Here is an 18,102-nt window from a genome sequence, read left to right on the forward strand (position 1 = left end):
AGGTAGTAGTATAAGAACTTTTTTTAAAATCTAGTGAGGCAATAGTGCCACTACACCCATTTAAGATTCTATTTTTATTTCATAAAGTCATGGCATCCTTTTCAAAATCTATTGACCGTAAGTCAGTGATTTTTTTATTGTGAAAATACCATACAGAGGGGTTACAATTACACAACAGTATTAACCAAAGCATACTATTTGCAAAGGAGTATTTAAAAGGTGTAATTTCTTATAAAATTGAACTTTTAATCCAACAAAATGAATACCAGGAATCTATCACTTGGAAGATATGAGGGGAAGTCAAAGGGAAGGAATAAAGAGAGTTATGGAGGAAGAGAGTGAAGACATAATATTCAATGCAGATAGTATGAAACTAGAAAACATGAAAGTGGGGTGAGTTTTGGAAGAGTATGGGAAGGTTAGGTAAAGATCCATTGTACTTATAAACTGATTGTGGAATGGAAATTCTTTTGAACAACTATTTAATAAAAATATAATTGAAAACAATGGAGACATCTGATCTTAAACTGCATTCTCTTAAACCATGAATCAATATAATAGTTTCCTCCTCAGAAATTTTCTTTGCAGGTATTTTCAACATAATGTCAGAAAACTGACCAATGCAATGAATATCAATATATCACATTGCAAATTGTAAATAGACACAATATAAAAATCACAGTAAAAATGTTAGAATTCATCACATGATAAAATAACAGGTAGAAAGTATCAAATGCTGAATGATAGTTTTTTCCAAGTACTTTACCTATGGTATCTAACTTAATCCTCACAATAATCCCATAAAGTGGAACTACTTCCATTTTTAATTTTCAGATAATGTTATTGAAATCTTCAGAATTGGAATTACTAGTACAGCGTTGCACGCATGGTAAGTGTTAGCCTGAGGCCCATCTCCCACTCTATCAAATAACCTCATTTTTATTTTATGACTAAAATACCAGCACTTAGTCTACTAATTCTAGGAAATTTTCCCAGAATTATTGTGTACCCTGTAATAATATTTGACTTTATCTTTGTTAGAAAATAGGTAGCTGTAATATGAAAACTCCAAGCTCATAATCAATTTAAACATCCCTGGTGAAAGGAACTGCTAAAGTATAACATTTTTTATTTCTAGCTCAAAATAGTAGAAATCATATTCTATCCCTTCACTCAACACTGCACTGCCTGGGGACCCCCATCTCTATTTAACACACTCATACCGAAAGAGTGTCCTGCCCAATTCTCGATGGAAACAGATTGCAGGTGTTATGGACCAATAATTTCCACATTGTAGCTCACCTAGGTTGTTTACCATTATAAATATTTTGATTGCTATTTATACACAACATTCTGAGGAAAATGCACTACTTTAAAATGTTATTAAGGGCTGCGAAGGTGGCTCATTGGTAGAATACTTGCCTTGCATGCATGAGGCCCTGGGTTCGATTCCTCAGCAACACATAAACAGAAAAAGCTGGAAGTGGAGTTTAGGCCCCACAAACAAAAAAAATGATAAAATAAAATAAAATAAAATGTTATTAAAGCAAGATTGATATAAAAATCATCTTTGACCCCAGATAAATATTTTACCTTTCATATACCCCAAAATGCATTCTGAACTATCACTAATGTCAGGAACAAGAGGTTAAAAATCATAGACCCAAGACCTAAGCATGAATTAAAGACTCTCCACCTTGTCAATACAATTGGTTTAAAAAGTCACCAATACTACTGCATTTTTGAAATTTTCTTATGAAATGAAGATTCAATTATAAACTATTAACACTTGAAAATAACTCATTTTCTTGGGAGTAGGACACAAAGCACAAGATTAATCCGAATCATTTTAAAGGACCTTTATTTATACTACAAATTCACTCCCATAACTACAATGATATGAAAAATAACTGAAGTACAAAAACACAAAGGAAATAATTTAACTGCATCATCTACATTCAAAAGATTCTGTTAATAGAAAACAAAGTTAAACTAATAATTAGCTTACCAAATTCACTTACATTCTTTGATTCTATTTCATTTAGTTTCATAAAAACTGGATTTTCATAAGAATATGCATAAAAAGCCTATATACCCACTTCCATTTCAGATCTTAATATTTATTTCAGAAATGTCTTTAGCTCTATAGTCAATGAACTGAAATAATACTAAAATATTCAAAGGGTTTTCCGAAATTGCAAGACTCACTCTGAGATGTTATTTATATTGGAAAAGAAATTCAAAAAGCCTTATTTGTTAAGTTGCGATAGTTACTCCCACAAAAGAGCCATTAGCCCTTCGCATGTAAAAAACAACTTCAGATACATCCACTATCTGGAGATGACTCATGCTTTTATTCGTTTGTTTTTGAAAGAAATATCTAACAAGCATATCAACAATATCGATTTTCAGTCAATATGATGGGATATTCAAACTTGATAAATATTGGGTTGATTACCTATAAGTGTGAATAGATATGATCTTACAAAGAAAGTTATTTTCAACAGAAAGCCAGAAAGATTTTATCCACTTTGTGTTTCACGGGAATAACTAGAGAGCAATATCTATTTGGTCCAGTTGGTCAAACTCACTCCATGAGCATATGTTAATAGTATAACAAATTTAAGAGGTCAAATACATATTTTGTACCGACAGTCATCATACAGCACTAATTTACTACCTAAATATGTCTGAATCTTCTCACCTAACATATACTAAGAGCTGAAAGCAGTCTCTTTTATCTAACTTAATATGGTAAATCCTTTGATTCTGATGATATTATTTGACAAATAAAATGTACAAAAGAGTGGTCCAACTGAAATGACATGACAGAATACTGATAAATAAAAACATTGCAACAAAGTTAGCTCTTTTCAGCCTCACCCTGTCCACATTGGCAAGCAACATTGCAACAGCACATGAACACATATACACATACACACATATTCACACATGTACACACACCTATACATACATGCTAAATTCAGGATTAATTGTACAAAAAAAGTTCAAATAAAAAATTAATGATTAGTACAAATAATAATTTGCCTTACTACAAAAAGATACACAATCCAGTCACCACAGATGTTACATTTTACCTGCCTATCCACATGTGACCACTTAATTTATATTTAATTGCTTAATTAATGAATTAATACAATTATTTGTTTGGTGCTAATACTAAGGCTGGAATTCAGGGCCTGTCTCTGTCCCAGAATTTGTTATTTTTTTGTTTTAGTTTTCTCAAGGATATCATTTTACTGCTTGTACCACAGCTCCAGTTCTAGCTTTTGTTGGTTTCTTTCAAAGCAGAATCTAATGGACATTTTTTTTGTTTGGTCTGGTTTCAAACCACAATCCTCAGACTTCATCTTTCTGATTAGCTAGGATTAATGACATGAGCCACCAGTGTGGCTTCTGCTTTTTCCTCTATAGTTACCTAATGCACATACTTAGATAGTAATTTAAAAATGAGAGTATAGAAGCAAGATATACATGATTATTTTGTCCTGTCAGAAATTCAAGTTAGTAATATAAATTTCTTCTTAAGAACATACACAAAAAATACCATGATATAGTATAAGAGAACTCACAATTGGACATATGAGCTTTAAGAGCTTTCTAATAGATCCATTAGAAAAAAATGTATAATGTACTACTAAAATAGAAGTCCTTTACATGAATGACTAGTTACATTCCATGTTTTTTTAAAGATACTTGCTTTCCTCTAAAAAAATAGGCCTGTCTATTTTCTTCATGATTGAAGGTGCTTAATGAGAAATAAAAATGTATTAGTAGTTCTTTGCTATCAATTAAATCTCACTTTGTCTTTTTGGAGAATATAATGATCAAAGCAATAGTTGAGAATCAGCAAGCAATTGTTCAGAATCATGCTTCCAGTGCAAGTGGATCAACAGTAAGTAATGCTCAATGCCATTTTCCACAAAGTTTTGTCACAGATACAATCGGCCTGCCTTCTTTTGCTGCTTTCCTAGCCTCGACCTATTCCTTCATTGTACGTGAAAAGTGTGATTCAACTGATTTCATACAGATCTGTTCCTAGAATTATCAAGGATTTAGATTCTTGTCTGCAATAAGATTAAACGTACGTCTCTTCATGTGGGCTGCTAAAAATGTATTTATCAAATTCAAGTAAATACATAAATTCTATTTCCATCTTTTTTAAAACATAAAACTCTGTTTGCTCTATAAATTGGTCAGAGGCATGCATTTGTGGCTATATAGGTCATTGCACATCTGTCTGTCTTCCTCTCTCTTTAATGTTTCTAATAGATAATAGGATTGCTCTATAATTATTGTAATTTATTTTGCTTTTATATTTTTGGTTGCATCATTTTACTTTCTGCTCTGACATTTCCCAAATGATTTATATAGAAGGCATTATTTCATCTTTTTTCATTCATAGAATAAGCTGCACAAGGAGACACTACTGGTCCTTATTTTCAGTCTGTATCTTTGAATACGGAGGAAAATCTTTCCTCTGATATCTATCAATTCCTTACTCTCCAGTTAGAATAATTTCGAATAGTAAAAATGGAAAAAGGGAAAATAAATCATGGTGAAAAAACAGATGCAGAAAATTCATAGGATTTTTCTGAACAGTTCAACTAATGTGAACTATTAGGGAAATACATGGATGCCTCATTCCCACTGTCACTCAAAGTCTCTAGTTAGGCAATTCTTAGGAATATGAGGAACTTGATGAAAAATTGAGGAATGGTATCAATTGCAAAAAAATGGAGTAGGATCCATGCAAATTTCTTCTTTGGGCTGCTGAAAATTATCAGGTTATTACAGTGTGAAGACTACTTTCCAAAAAGGTCACTCATTTGAATACTAGGGATGACGATGAGTATACCCATATTCATCAGGTAGCCTACAGTGGACACATAGACACTGTCCATGAGTTGTTGGCTCAAGCGGCAGATATTCATGCAATAACTGTAGATGGTTGGACAACCCTATGCAGTGCTTATATGTGGAATAATACTAGAGTGGCTTTTTTCTTACTTCATCATGATTCAGATACCAATGGCCACCTTGCATCTTGCTGCTGGGAATAGAGATAGCAAAGACATGTTGAATCTGCTTCTGTTGAACCATTATGTCAAATCAGGTCTGAAAAACAACTTGGAAGAAACTGTATTTGATATTGCCAAAAGGATAAGTATGTATCACTATCTCTTTGAAGTTTTGCAAGACTGCACAAATTGCTCTCCTAAGTCATAATGGTTCGGTTAAGTTTATTAAATTTCAAAAATGCCATTGCATTCTTTGTTTCCATACAAAATATTTTCACAATCCAAATAACAACAATAGCTTATTGTAACAATTAATGGATTCCATGGAAGTCTTCCAAGTGAATTGCCTGACTTTGATGTCAAAATGTATTCAAGAGTTAGTTGTATACTTCTATAATGATTTCTGGAGAGTTTTGCTATTTTTATTGTAATTAAGTGGTTACATTATTTCCCTAATTTCACAGTATTGTGGGATAGTTATGCTCAGTTAAAGTCACAAACACATTCTAACATTTCTGGAGCAAATTGTCTATCACAGTCTATAACATTTATGAGTTCTATGAGCTTTGTGATACAGTTATTCCTTCCACATTTGTTGTTATGTACATTTCTTTTGTTTTGCGTAACATCAGCTGTTCCTGTTTTCCCACTTGTTTCCTCCCTCCCATTCCTGCCATTAACTTGCTTAGTTCATTTTGGTCAATGTCCAGTACAGCTGATGGGTTTTTCCCTGATTCCCTTTAGTTCTATGTCATCTTCCTGGTTCCCCTCCATTGTACACATACACAACATACATGTGATCAGCAGCATGGGTTTATTTAGTAGAGGTTCGACCAGATTGTTTCTTAAGTCCTGTTAATTTTGTCGTATTACCAAACATTTTGGATTTAACATCCACTTATCAGGGAGACCATGTAATGTTTGTCTCTTTGCTCTTGGCTTACCTTACTCAACATGATCACCTTATAGCTCCATCCATTTCCCTGCAAATGCCATTATTTTGTCATTTTTAATGGCTGCATAATATTCCATTGTGTATAGATACCACAATTTTGGGATCCATTCTTCTGTGGTGAGACATCTGGGTAGTTTCCATATCCTGGTTATTACGAACAGTACGACAATAAACATGGAGGTGCATGTGTCCTTGTATACTGGTTCCTGTTGCTCAGGATGGATGCCTAGAAGTGGTATGACTGGGTCATAAGGGAGGTCAATATTTAGCTTTCTTAGGACCCTCCAGACTGTTTTCCAAAGTGGTTGTATGAGTGTATATTCCCAACAGCAGTGTAGTAGGGTTCCTCTTTCTCCGCATATCCTCCAGCATTTGTCATTGGCTGACTTGAGGATGTCGGACATTCTGACTGGGGTTAGGTGGTATCTCATGGTTGTCTTTATTTACATTTCCTTCAAAACCAGGGATGGTGAACATTTCCTTATGTGTTTCTTTGCCATTTTAATCTCTTCTTCTGAGAAGTCTCTCTTTAGTTCCCTTGTCCATTTAGTAATTGGTTTGTTAGCTCTGGGTGGGATTAGTTTCTTGAGTTACCTGTATATACTGGATATTAACCCCTTGTTGGATATAATGCTGGTAAATATTTTTCCCAATTAATTGATTGTCTTTCTAGCTTGGTTGCGATAGCTTTAGCTTTGCAGAAGTTTTTTTTTTTTTTATTTTAAGGTAGTCCCATTTGTCGTGTCTCACTCCAATTTGTTGTGACCCTGGGACTCTGTTCATGAAATTCTTTCCTGTGCCTATAAGTTCAAGTGTCTCTCCTACTCTGCCTGCAGAGGTTTCAGAGATTCAGGTTTAATGCTAAGGTCTTTAATCCATTTTGAGCTGATGTTGGTGTATGGTGATATGATGGGCTCCACTTTTATTCTTCTGCATATGGCCACCCAGTTTTCCCAGCACTAGTGGTTGAAGAGACTGTGTTTCTTCCATCCTCTGTCTTTGGTTCCTTTGTCAAATATCAGCTGACTGTAGGCATGTAGATTTATATCTGGATCTTCTATTCTATTCTATTGGTCTTCGGGTCTGTGTTTGTGCCAGTACCATGCTGCCTTTGTTATTATGGCTCTATAGTAGAGTTTGAAGTGCGACATGGATATAACTCACATGTTGTCTTTATTTGCTAGAATTGTTTTGGATATTCTAGGCTTTTGTGGTTCCATATGAATTTTTGGACTGTTTTCGGTATTTCAGAGAAATACATCATTGGGATTTTAATAGGAATTGCTTTGAATTTGTATATTAATTTGGGCAGAATTGCCATTTTCACTATATTGTCTGCCTGTCCAAGAGCATGGGAGGTCTTTCCATTTCCTAGTGTCTTCAGTAATTTTTTTCTTTAACTTTTTATAGTTTTCATTAAATAGTTCTTTTACATCTTTGGTTAGGTTAATTTCTGAATATTTTATTTTTGGGGATGTTATTGTGAATGGGCTTGCTTTCCTTTATTTCCCTCTCTGCTTGTACATTGTCAGTGTACAGGAATGCAACTGATTTTTATGGGTTTATTTTGTATCCTGCTATTTTGTCGAAGTGATTTATGATTTCTAAGAGTTTGGGGATGGAATTTTTGGAATCGTGAAGGTATAGTATGATGTCATCTGCAAAAAGGGATAGTTTAATTTCTTCTTTTCATATACAGATCTTTTAATGTCTTTTTCTTGCCTTATTGACCTGGCTAAGAGTTCCAGGGCTATATTGAACAGGAGTAGAGACAGTGGGCATCCTTGCCTTGTTCCTGATTTTAAGAGAATTGGTTGTAGCTTTTCCCCATTAAGCATAGTATTAGTTATTGGTCTGTCGTAAATGGCTTTTAATGTTTTAAGAAATGTTCCTTCTATTCCTATTGCCTCCAAAGCTTTTAGCATGAATGAATGTTGAATTTTATCAAAAACCTTTTCTGCATTTGTGGAGATAATCATGTGATTCTTGACCTTGGCTCTGTTGTTGTGTTGTATTATATTTATTGACTTACCTATGCTAAACCATCCCTGCATCTCTGGGATGAAGTCTACTTGGTTTTAATGTATGTTTTTTTATGTGTTTCTGGATTCTGTTAGCTAGAATCTTTTTAATGACCTTTGCACCTGTGTTCATCAAGGAAATTGGCCTGTAATTCTCCTTTTTGGTTGGGTCTTTGCCTGGTTTGGGGATGAATGTGATATTGGCTTAGTAGAATGTGTTTAGGATAGCTCCCTCCTTCTCTGTTTCTCTGAAGAGCTTGAAGAGTATAGGTGTTAGTTATTCTTTAAAGGTCGTATAGAATTCTGTTGCGAATCTATCTGGACCTGGGCTTTTTGTTGTTGTTGGAAGACCTCTGATTGCTTCCTGTATCTCCTTGTAGGATATTGGCTTATTTAATTGATTTACTTCTTCCTTGCTCAATTTGGGAAACTTGTATTTCTCTGAAAATGCATCCATTTCTGCCAGGTTTTCTTTCTTTAGAGGGTATAACTTTTCAAAGTAGTCCGTTAAAATTGTTTGGGCATCTTGGGTACGTGTTGTGATTTTTCCCGTGGCATCCCTAATCCTGTTAAAATGGGTTTCCTCTCTTCTTTTTAAAATTAATCTTGCCAAATAGCTATCCATTTTATTTATTTTTTCAACCAGCTTTTTGTTTGGTTAATTTTGGCTATGATTCTCCAATTCTCTATTTCAATAATCTCCGCTCTTAGTTTGGTTATCTGGCTCTGTTTAGTAACTTTAGGTTCCATTTTTTCATGTTTTTCTACCTTTTTTAATTGCAACATGAGATTATTTTCTTGGTCTGTCTCTATTTTCTTGATGTGGGCACTGATGGCAATAAATTTGTCCATCAGGACTGCTTTTGCTGTGTCCCAAAAGGTTTTTGCGAGGTATTTTCATTTTCATTGAGTTGTAGGAATTTTTTAATTTCTTCTTTAATCACTTCCATTACCCAGGCATTGCTTTGAAGTGAGCTGTTCAATTTTCATGTATTTGAGTAATTTCTGCAGTATGTTTTGTTATTGAGAACTAGCTTGATTCCACTATGGTCAGATAGGATACAGGGGATTATGTCAATCTCCTTGAATTTGCTTAAGTTTCTTGCATGAACTATTATATGGGCTATTTTGGAGAAAGTACCATGAGCTGCTGAGAAGAATGTGTACTGTGTTGTTTTTAGGGTGAAATACTTGGTAAATGTCAGTTCTGCTTGAAGTATGGCCTCATTAATTCGATAGCTTCTTTGCCAATACTCTGGTTGGTAGACCTGTCCTTTGGTGAGAGTGGGGTGTTAAAAGTCTCCTAGTATTATCATATTGGATCTATTTTATTCTGTAAGTTTGAGAGTATTTGCTTAACATCTTTGGGTGCACCGATGTTTGGCTAATGATAGGTAGATGATGGTAATATCCTCCTCTTGTATTGTTCCCTGTATTAATATGTAGTGTCCATCCTTGTCTTTTTGTATTGATTTTAGTTTATTTTTTTTTACTGTCGATTGGATCTTTTTTTAAATTTTTTATTGTAAAGATACTATACAGAGGGTTACAGTTACATGAGCAAGGTAATGATTACACTTCCTATTGAGCATTGTTACCCCCTCTATTGTTTTCCCCCTACTATCCCTTCCTTCCATACTTCCCTGAGGTTCTTTTTTTTTAATTGTGATGAAGTGATTACATAACTTCCCAAATTTCACAGTATTGTGAAATGAGGATGCTCATTTAAAGTCATAAGTTCATTCTAACTTTCCTGGAGCAAATTGTCTATCACAGTCTATAACATATAATGGTGTACACAATACAACATACATGTGATCAGCAGTATGGGGATATTTAGTAGTGTTTCGACCAGATGAGTGGGAGTTCATTGTTTCTTAAGTCCTGTTAATTTTGTCGTATCACCTAACATTTTGGATTTAGCATCCACTTAACAGGGAGACCATGTACCGTTTGTCTCTTTGCTCTTGGCTTACCTTGCTCAACATGATCACCTTCTAGCTCCATCCATTTCCCTGCAAATGCCATTATTTTGTCATTTCTAATGGCTGCATAATATTCCATTGTTTGTAGATACTACAATTTTTGGATACATTCATCTGTGGTGCTGCATCTGGGTTGTTTCCATATCCTAGCTATTGTGAACAGTGCTGCAATAAATATTGAGGAGCACGTGTCATTGTATATTGGTTCCTGTTGTTCAGGGTAGATGCCTAAAAGTGGTATGACTGTGTTATAAGGGAGATCAATGTTTATCTTTCCTAGGACCCTCCAGAGTGCTTTCCAAAGTGGTTGTATAAGTGTACATTCCCACCAGCAGTGTAATAGGATTCCTCTTTCTCCACATCCCCTCCAGCAATTGTCGTTGGCTGATTTGTGGATATGTGACATTCTGACTGGGGTAAGGTGGTATGTCATGGTTGTCTTTATTTACATTTCCTTCACCACCAGGGATGATGAACATTTCCTCATGTGTTTCTTTGCCATTTTTATTTCTTCCTCTGGGAAGTCCCTCTTTACTTCCCTTGCCCATTTAGTAATTGATTTGTTAGGTTTAGGAGGGATTAGTTTCTTGAGTTCCTTGTATATACTGGATGTTAACCCGTTGTCTGATATATTGCTGGTAAATATTTTTTTCCCAATTAGTTATTTGTCTTTCTAGCTTGGTTGCAATACATTTAGCTGTGCAGAAGCTTTTTATTTTAAAGTAGTCCCATTTGTTGTCTCTCTCCAATTTGTATTGATCCTGGGACTCTGTTCAGGAAGTTCCTTCCTGTGTCTATTAGTTCAAGTGTCTCTCCTACTCTGTCCTGCAGTAGTTTCAGAGATTCAGTTTTAATGTTAAGATCTTTAATCTATTTTGAGTTGATGTTGGTGCATGTTGATAGGCTGGGGTCCACTTTTAGTTTTCTGCATGTGGCAGCCCAGTTTTCCCAGCACTAGTGGTAGAAGAGGCTGTGTTTCTTCCATTGTATGTCTTGGGCGCCTTTGTCTAATATCAGCTGGCTGTAGGCCTGTGGATTTATTTCTGGATCTTCTATTCTGCTCCATTGGACTTCTGGTCTGTTTTTGTGCCAGTACCATGCTGTCTTTGTTATTATAGCTCTGTAGTATAGATTGAAGTGCAGCATGGATATCCCTCCCATTTTGTCTTTATTCCCTAGAATTGGTTTGGCTATTCTAGGTCTTTTGTTGTTCCACATGAATTTTTGGACTGTTTTCTGTATTTTAGTGATGTAAGTCATTAGGATTTTAATAGGAATTGCACTGAATTTGTATATTAATTTTGGCAATATTGCCATCTTCGCTATATTAAGTTGGCCTATCCAAGAGTATGGGAGTTCTTTCCATTTCCTAGTGTCTTCTCAAATTTCTTTCTTTATCTTTTTATAGTTTTCATTAAATAGTTCTTTTACATCTTTTGTTAGGTTAATTCCTAAATATTTTATTTTTGGGGAGGTTATTGTGAATAGGGTTACTCCCTTTATTTCCCTCTCTTCTTGTACATTGTCAGTGTACAGGAAGGCAGCTGAATTTTGTGGGTTTATTTCGTATCCTGTTACTTTGCCGAAGTGATTTATGATTTCTAAGAGTTTGAAAATGGAGATTTTGGGATCATGAAAGTATAATATCATGTTATCTGCAAAAAGGAATAGTTTAACCTCTTCTTTCCCTATACAGATCCCTTTCATGTATTTTTCTTGCCTTATTGACCAGGCTAAAGGTTCCAGGACTATATTGAAGAGCAGTGGAGACAGTGGGCATCCCTGCCTTATCCTGATTTTAGGAGAATTGGTTGTAGCTTTTCACCATTAAGTATAATATTGGCTATTGGTCTGTCATAAATGGTTTTATTGTTTTAAGAAATGTTCCTGCTATTTCTGTTTGCTCCAGAGCCTTTAGCATGAATGAATGTTGAATTTTATCAAAGGCCTTTTCTGCATCTGTGGCGAAAATCATGTGACTCTTGACCTTGGCTCTGTTGATGTGTTGGATTACATTTATTGACTTACAGAATAAAATAGATCCCAATACGATAATACTAGGAGACTTCAACACACCGCTCTCACCAAAGGACAGGCCTACCAACCAGAGGATTGGCAAAGAAGCTACTAAATTAAGTGAGGCCATACTTCAAGCCAGATTAACTGACATCTACCGAGTATTTCATCGTAAAACAACACAGTACACATTCTTCTCAGCAGCTCATGGAACTTTCTCCAAAATAGACCATATCATAGTTCATGCAAGAAACATAAGCAAATACAAAGGGACGATATAATCCCCTGTATCCTATCTGAACATAGTGGAATCAAGCCACTTCTCAATAACAAAGCATACCGCAGAAATTTCTCTAATAAATGCAAATTGAACAGTACACTCCTTAGCAATGCCTGGGTAATGGAAGAGATCAGAGAAGAAATAAAACATTTCCTACAACTCAATGAAAATGAAAAATATCTCACAAAGAAACTTGTGGGACACAGCAAAAGCAGTCCTGAGGGGCAAATTTATTGCCCTCATTGCCCACATCAAGAAAATGGAGACAGACCAAATAAATAATCTCATGTTGCAATTAAAACAGCTAGAAAAACATGAAAAAATGGAACCTATGGATACTAGACGGAGCCAGATAACCAAATTAAGAGCAGAGATTAACCAATTAGAAAATAAAAAAATTACAGCCAAAATTAATCAAACAAAAAGCTGGTTCTTTGAAAAAATAAACAAAATTGATGGATTGTTTTCAAGATTAATTAAAAAAGGAATAGAGGAAATCCATTTTAACAGGATTAGGGATGCCACGGGAAAAATCATAACACGCACCCAAGATATCCAAACAATCCTAATGGACTATTTTCAAAAGTTATAATCTCTAAAGGAAGAAAACCTGGCAGATATTAATGCATTTTTAGAGAAATCCAAGTTGCCCAAACTGAGAAAAGAAGAAACCAATTAAATAAGCCAATATCCTACAACGAGATACAGGAAGCTATCAAAAGTCTTCCAACCAAAAAAGCCCAGGACCAGATGGATTCATAGCAGACTTCTATAAGACCTTTAAAGAAGAACTAATACGCACACTCCTAAAGCTCTTCAGAGAAACAGAGAAGGAGGGAGCTATCCCAATCTCATTCTACGAAGCCAATATCACACTCATCCCCAAACCAGGCAAAGACCCAACCAAAAAGGAGAATTACAGGCCAATTTCCTTGATGAACACAGTTGCAAAGATCCTTAACAAGATTCTAGCTAAAAGAATCCAGAAACACATTACAAAAATCATACACTATGAGCAGGTAGGCTTCATCCCAGAGATGCAGGGATGGTATGACATTGTAATGATTTTAATGACAAGTTTATTTTGTCAGATATAAAGATTGCTACGACTGCTTTCTTACTAGGGGCATTTGATTGGTAGATCCTTTTCCAACCCTTCACTCTGAGTTTGTTTGCATGTTTGGCTTAGAGGTGGGTCTCCTGAAGTCAACAGATGGATGGGTCATGTTTTAGGATCCAAACTGCAGTTCTTTTTTTTTTTATTGTTGAAGTAAGCCCGTTAATCTTAAGAGATAGTATAGAGAGATCCATTATGGTCACTGTTTTTCTTCTTTCCTTTCCTCTGTCCTTGCTCAGATAGACTTCTATTAATGCCTGTCTGGGTGCAGGTCCCTGTTCTTGGTTGCTTTTCTCAGGTTGTGTTCCACCTCTTAGTAATCTTTGTAATGCTGGCTTAATGTTTATGTATTAATTTAGTTTTTCTTTGCTATTGAAAATTTTCAGTTCTCCATCGAATGTGAATGCTAGCTTTTCTGAGTATATCAGTCTGGGTTGGCAGTTATTGGCTCTCAGGGCTCATGTGTTACTTTCCCAGTCCTTTCTTGCAATCAGTGTTTGTGTGGAGAGATCTATAGTGATTCTAATATTTTTCCTATAGTAGTATAGCTCCTTCTCCATTTTTGCTGCATGCAAGACTTTTTCCTTATCATTCAGATCTATCATTTATTCTATAATGTGTCTAGAAGTGTTTCTCCTGGGATCCTGCTTGTTAGGTGTTCTATATGCTTCTGTTATGTGGGTAAGATGTTCTTTTTTGAGATGGGGAAAATTTTCACCGATTACCTTGTGGAAAAGGTGTTGCATTCCCTTGCTTTGATATTCCTCACCTTCGTATATGAAGGTTAAATTTCTTGGCACTATCTGCTTGCCCTTGAATTTCCCTTTGGTATAATTTAAGTGATTTTTCCATATCTGTCATTTTTTGTTCCAGCTGATGTATTCTGTCTTCTATATTCCATTTTGTTCACTCTGTTAACTGTGGCTTCCATTGTGGTTTGCATGGAGGAAAATGGACTCATTGTTGATGTCAATGGATTCAATGTTGGTTTTCAAAATACTAATCTCACCTCTTAATGAGGTGTGTACTGCCTCTATTTTGTCACTTATCTCATGGCTTAGTGAGGTGTGTGCTACCTCTATTTTTGCATGCATCTCCTGTTTGATGTCCTGCACCTCTTTTGGTATTTCGACCTGGTGTTCTTTCAAATTCTGGTCTATTTCTCACTTTATTTCTTGAGTCATTGCCTCCAGCATGTCTTGGATGTAGTGTTTGTCTTCCATTCCTGTTTTGCTCCCAGTGGGGCTCTCCCCGGGGTTGCTGCTGGCTTTAGAGATAGCTTGCTATCCTAGGTGTTGATAAATCTTGTAATATTTCTCTGTGATTTTCTCATGGTTATTCAGGCATTATTGCAGACTAATCTGAAATTTTGTTTTGGTCAATAGGTGTCTGTCTTTGCTTGGTTACTGTTTCTGTGCTGGTAGAGAGAGTCTGTACCTGATCTCGGTTCTGTTGGGGGCCGACCTCCAGCTGCTGGTCTGACCCACACAGGATTCTCAGCTCTCTGCTGTAGATCACTGGCAGTTCCCGCCTTTTGAAGGGTTGAGCAGTCTAGACTGCTCCTGTTTGTTCCTACAGGTGCTCTTGGCAAGTTCGGATGTGCTGGATGTACTCTCCCAGATTCTGGAGTCTGCTATGGTCTCCTGATGTTTTGTTTTGTTTTACTTTTTTTGGCTATTTGTGGGCTTGAACTCTGGCCTTGGGTGCTGTCCCTCAGCTCTTCAGCTCAGGGCTGGCACCCTACCATTTGACCCAGAGCACCACATCTGGCCGTTTCTGCTTATGTTTTGCTGAGGATTCAGATCCATGGTCTCTTTCACCTAAGACAAGCACTGTACTGCTGAGCACCTTACCAGTCTGAGCTCCTGACTATTATCGGGTGCTCGAGGCCTGTGTTGTTCAATTCCTAGCCTAGAATACATGGGTCAGGTTCTTGTGGGATTTGGGCTTCTCTTGTCCTGAACCCCCCCGCATCTTTTGCTGTCACAGGCATGATTACGAGGAGTGCAGTTCCCTGTTTTTCTCCCCTCTGCTGAGGCATATGCTCAGCTTCTGATTTCAGTTGGGAGGAGTTGGTTATGTTGCTCAGGCACCAGATCCCCAGGCCTGGTCCTAGACCCCAGCCTGGGCACACCTGTTGGACCTGTGCTGCTGTGTATCCCACCTAGATTATGCAGCTTGGAGTACACAGTTCAAATTTCTTCCACCGTTGGGTGTCTTGACCCAGTGGCGCTGTTCCAGGCTTGGGCATTGAAGCTTCCTTCCAGGGTCTCTCTTGTTCTAGCCTGGCCAACTGAGTGTGATCCATGGGCTGGTGGAGCTCTTGAAAGGTTTCTAGTTTTAGTGGGTCCTGTGGTGCAGGTTTTGGGGTAGGGGGTCTGGGGATTCCCACCAGCTCTGGTTTCCGTTGAGGCATACACTGTCCCCTGTGGGGTACTCACCCTGGAGCTCGTTGTTTCTGTGTGATGTAGGTTGTTGGTTGCCATTGTAGTCAGAATTCAATTGAGGTGGTTGTGGGCTAGGCTGAGAGGTGGTGGCTCTGTGTGTTTCTTTTCTGTCACTGCCTCCATTGACACTGTTTGTGTCCGCTCCACGGGATGGGCCTCCGGCCTCCACCCGAGGGGTGGGGAGGGGCCTCTGTGCAGGTTCTGATTGCTGGGGTTTGTCTCTGTTTGCGCTCTCTGGATCAGCACCAGTTCCTTTCAATTCTTCTGCTGTGGTGTTCTGTGGGCATCTCATGTATCTCTGAGGTTCCTGCCATGGGGCTGAGTGGCTTTGGTGGGATGCAGCCTCTCTGCTCCAATGGAGAGTGAGGGGAAGGGGTGGGATCTTTGTGTAATTTCCCTGCTCAGAGGTTTCTTCATTCGTCAGGATCAGCCAGTCTGACACTGATACCTCAGGGGTCTTTGGTGCGGGTGATCTGCAGACAACTCCCTGTGTCTCTGGGCCACCGGCAGCTCCCACCAGGCTGGGCTGGCCATGGCTTGGCACGCTGCTTTGTGGCCAATAGACGTTGCGGGAGGCGTCTTCAAGCTTCTCTGTTGTGAAATTCTTCTTTTCAACTCCTGTTTTTCTCTGGATGTTGATTTTGTTGTTGTTGTCGGTCTCTGGGGGAGATTAAACGAACTCAAACTCTCTTTTTGGTTGGGGAGACCTGTGGCGTTCCCCTACTTCCCCGTCACCATCTTGGAACCCCTCGAGTTTTGCTTTTTTTATTCAGAAATAATTTTAATTTATCTGTTGAAATGAGTACTAAAGAAACTAAAGATATTTCTGGTGCTTATGTGAAAAATTATACTTTAAAATATTCTGTATTCTGTTTGTATAATGCCCATAATCTATTTTATTCTTTCCTAGATATAAGACTTTGAATTCTACATTGTTTTTTAATATATAGGTTCATTAATAAATGTGTCCTTTCAGATTGCATTCCATACCAAAACAGTTTAAGATTCCTTTTTTACTAGGTCCTTATAGTATATTTCTTTGGAATAAAATGACAATGTTGTCTAATTTTAAAAGTTTTATAACAATTATGCTATGTAAAGGCCTTTCTAAGGTGAAGATTTAATGCAATGATGTCAAACTAACTTTTATTTATATGAATTACATGTATTATTACACTTGTAATTTTGTAATCAACTTTTTAATAATTGTTTTTCATTTCTTGCATCTGAAGAATGAAAAATCTGGAATAATTCACAGATTTTCATTTCATCCTTTGCAATTGCCATGTTAATCTCTGTATTGGTGTAAATTGGGTACATGTGCTGCTGAAGCATGTAATGTCCTCTAAGTTTAGGTAGTTAATGATGCAATATTTATACAGGATTATATCCTCGGGTGCCTGTTTGTAACAAGGAAACCTTATTGTTCCTAACAATGCTACTGATCTTATTTCCCTAAAATTCTGTGTATAATGGAAAATAATTATATTGTTCAGTGGATTGCTCACATTTGTAATTTTTTGTCAATGACTATTTTAAATCTTTTTCATTTTAGTTTAATCATACTTTGAAGCCTTTTTAGCTAGGTCCAAAGGGGATGGCTTTTTCAAGTACTTATTTATTCAACTGAGTTTCCTCTGTGTAGCTAACAGATTCAAAGTAAGCCTTGCTTAAGAGCTACTTCTAAACTTCTGCAGTTGAAATTTTCCCAAATACGGTCTCATTGGCACAAATGTCTACCTGACACCTTACCCTTCTTCCATGAAGGATCAGACCAACCAGAATATCTTACCCTGATCGTATAAATTGTCTTACTTGAACAAAATAAATCTTAGTTCCAAGGGATCATAGAAAAATGAATATTTCAGACAGAACTTTTCAGACTAGAAGGTTTTTATCAAAATATAATTGTTTATTGTACCTTCCATTTCAAAAGTAGCTAAAGCCAAGAAGGTGAAAAAATTGTTCATATACATGATTACCTAATGTACTGGCCTGATTACCATCCAACCAGGCAGGAATTTACACCACTGATTTTCTATCACCAAATATATTCCATAGCTCCAGGAGAAGTCCATATGTTTCTCCTCGTTATTAAGCCTTAAATTAGTAGTGTTTTAATCACAGCGTTTCCTCTTACCTCTAAGCTGTACATACCCGAATGGTAAAGCTTTAGTTCTAATTCTACCAAACAATGAGGTAGAGGTAATGGAATAATACTCTAAAACAGTTGCCTTTG

At 36.7% G+C, this 18,102-nt stretch overlaps 1 pseudogene; it reads right to left on the reverse strand.

The window, feature by feature from the left end:
* Positions 1-17,099: 17,099 nt before the first annotated feature.
* Positions 17,100-17,198, reverse strand: LOC138820330 (U6 spliceosomal RNA; annotated as a pseudogene).
* Positions 17,199-18,102: the final 904 nt, after the last annotated feature.

This window comes from Dipodomys merriami, unplaced genomic scaffold, assembly GCF_024711535.1.
Source record: "Dipodomys merriami isolate MVZ:Mamm:240054 unplaced genomic scaffold, mDipMer1.0.p SCAF_86, whole genome shotgun sequence".
Taxonomy (NCBI): Eukaryota; Metazoa; Chordata; class Mammalia; order Rodentia; family Heteromyidae; genus Dipodomys; species Dipodomys merriami.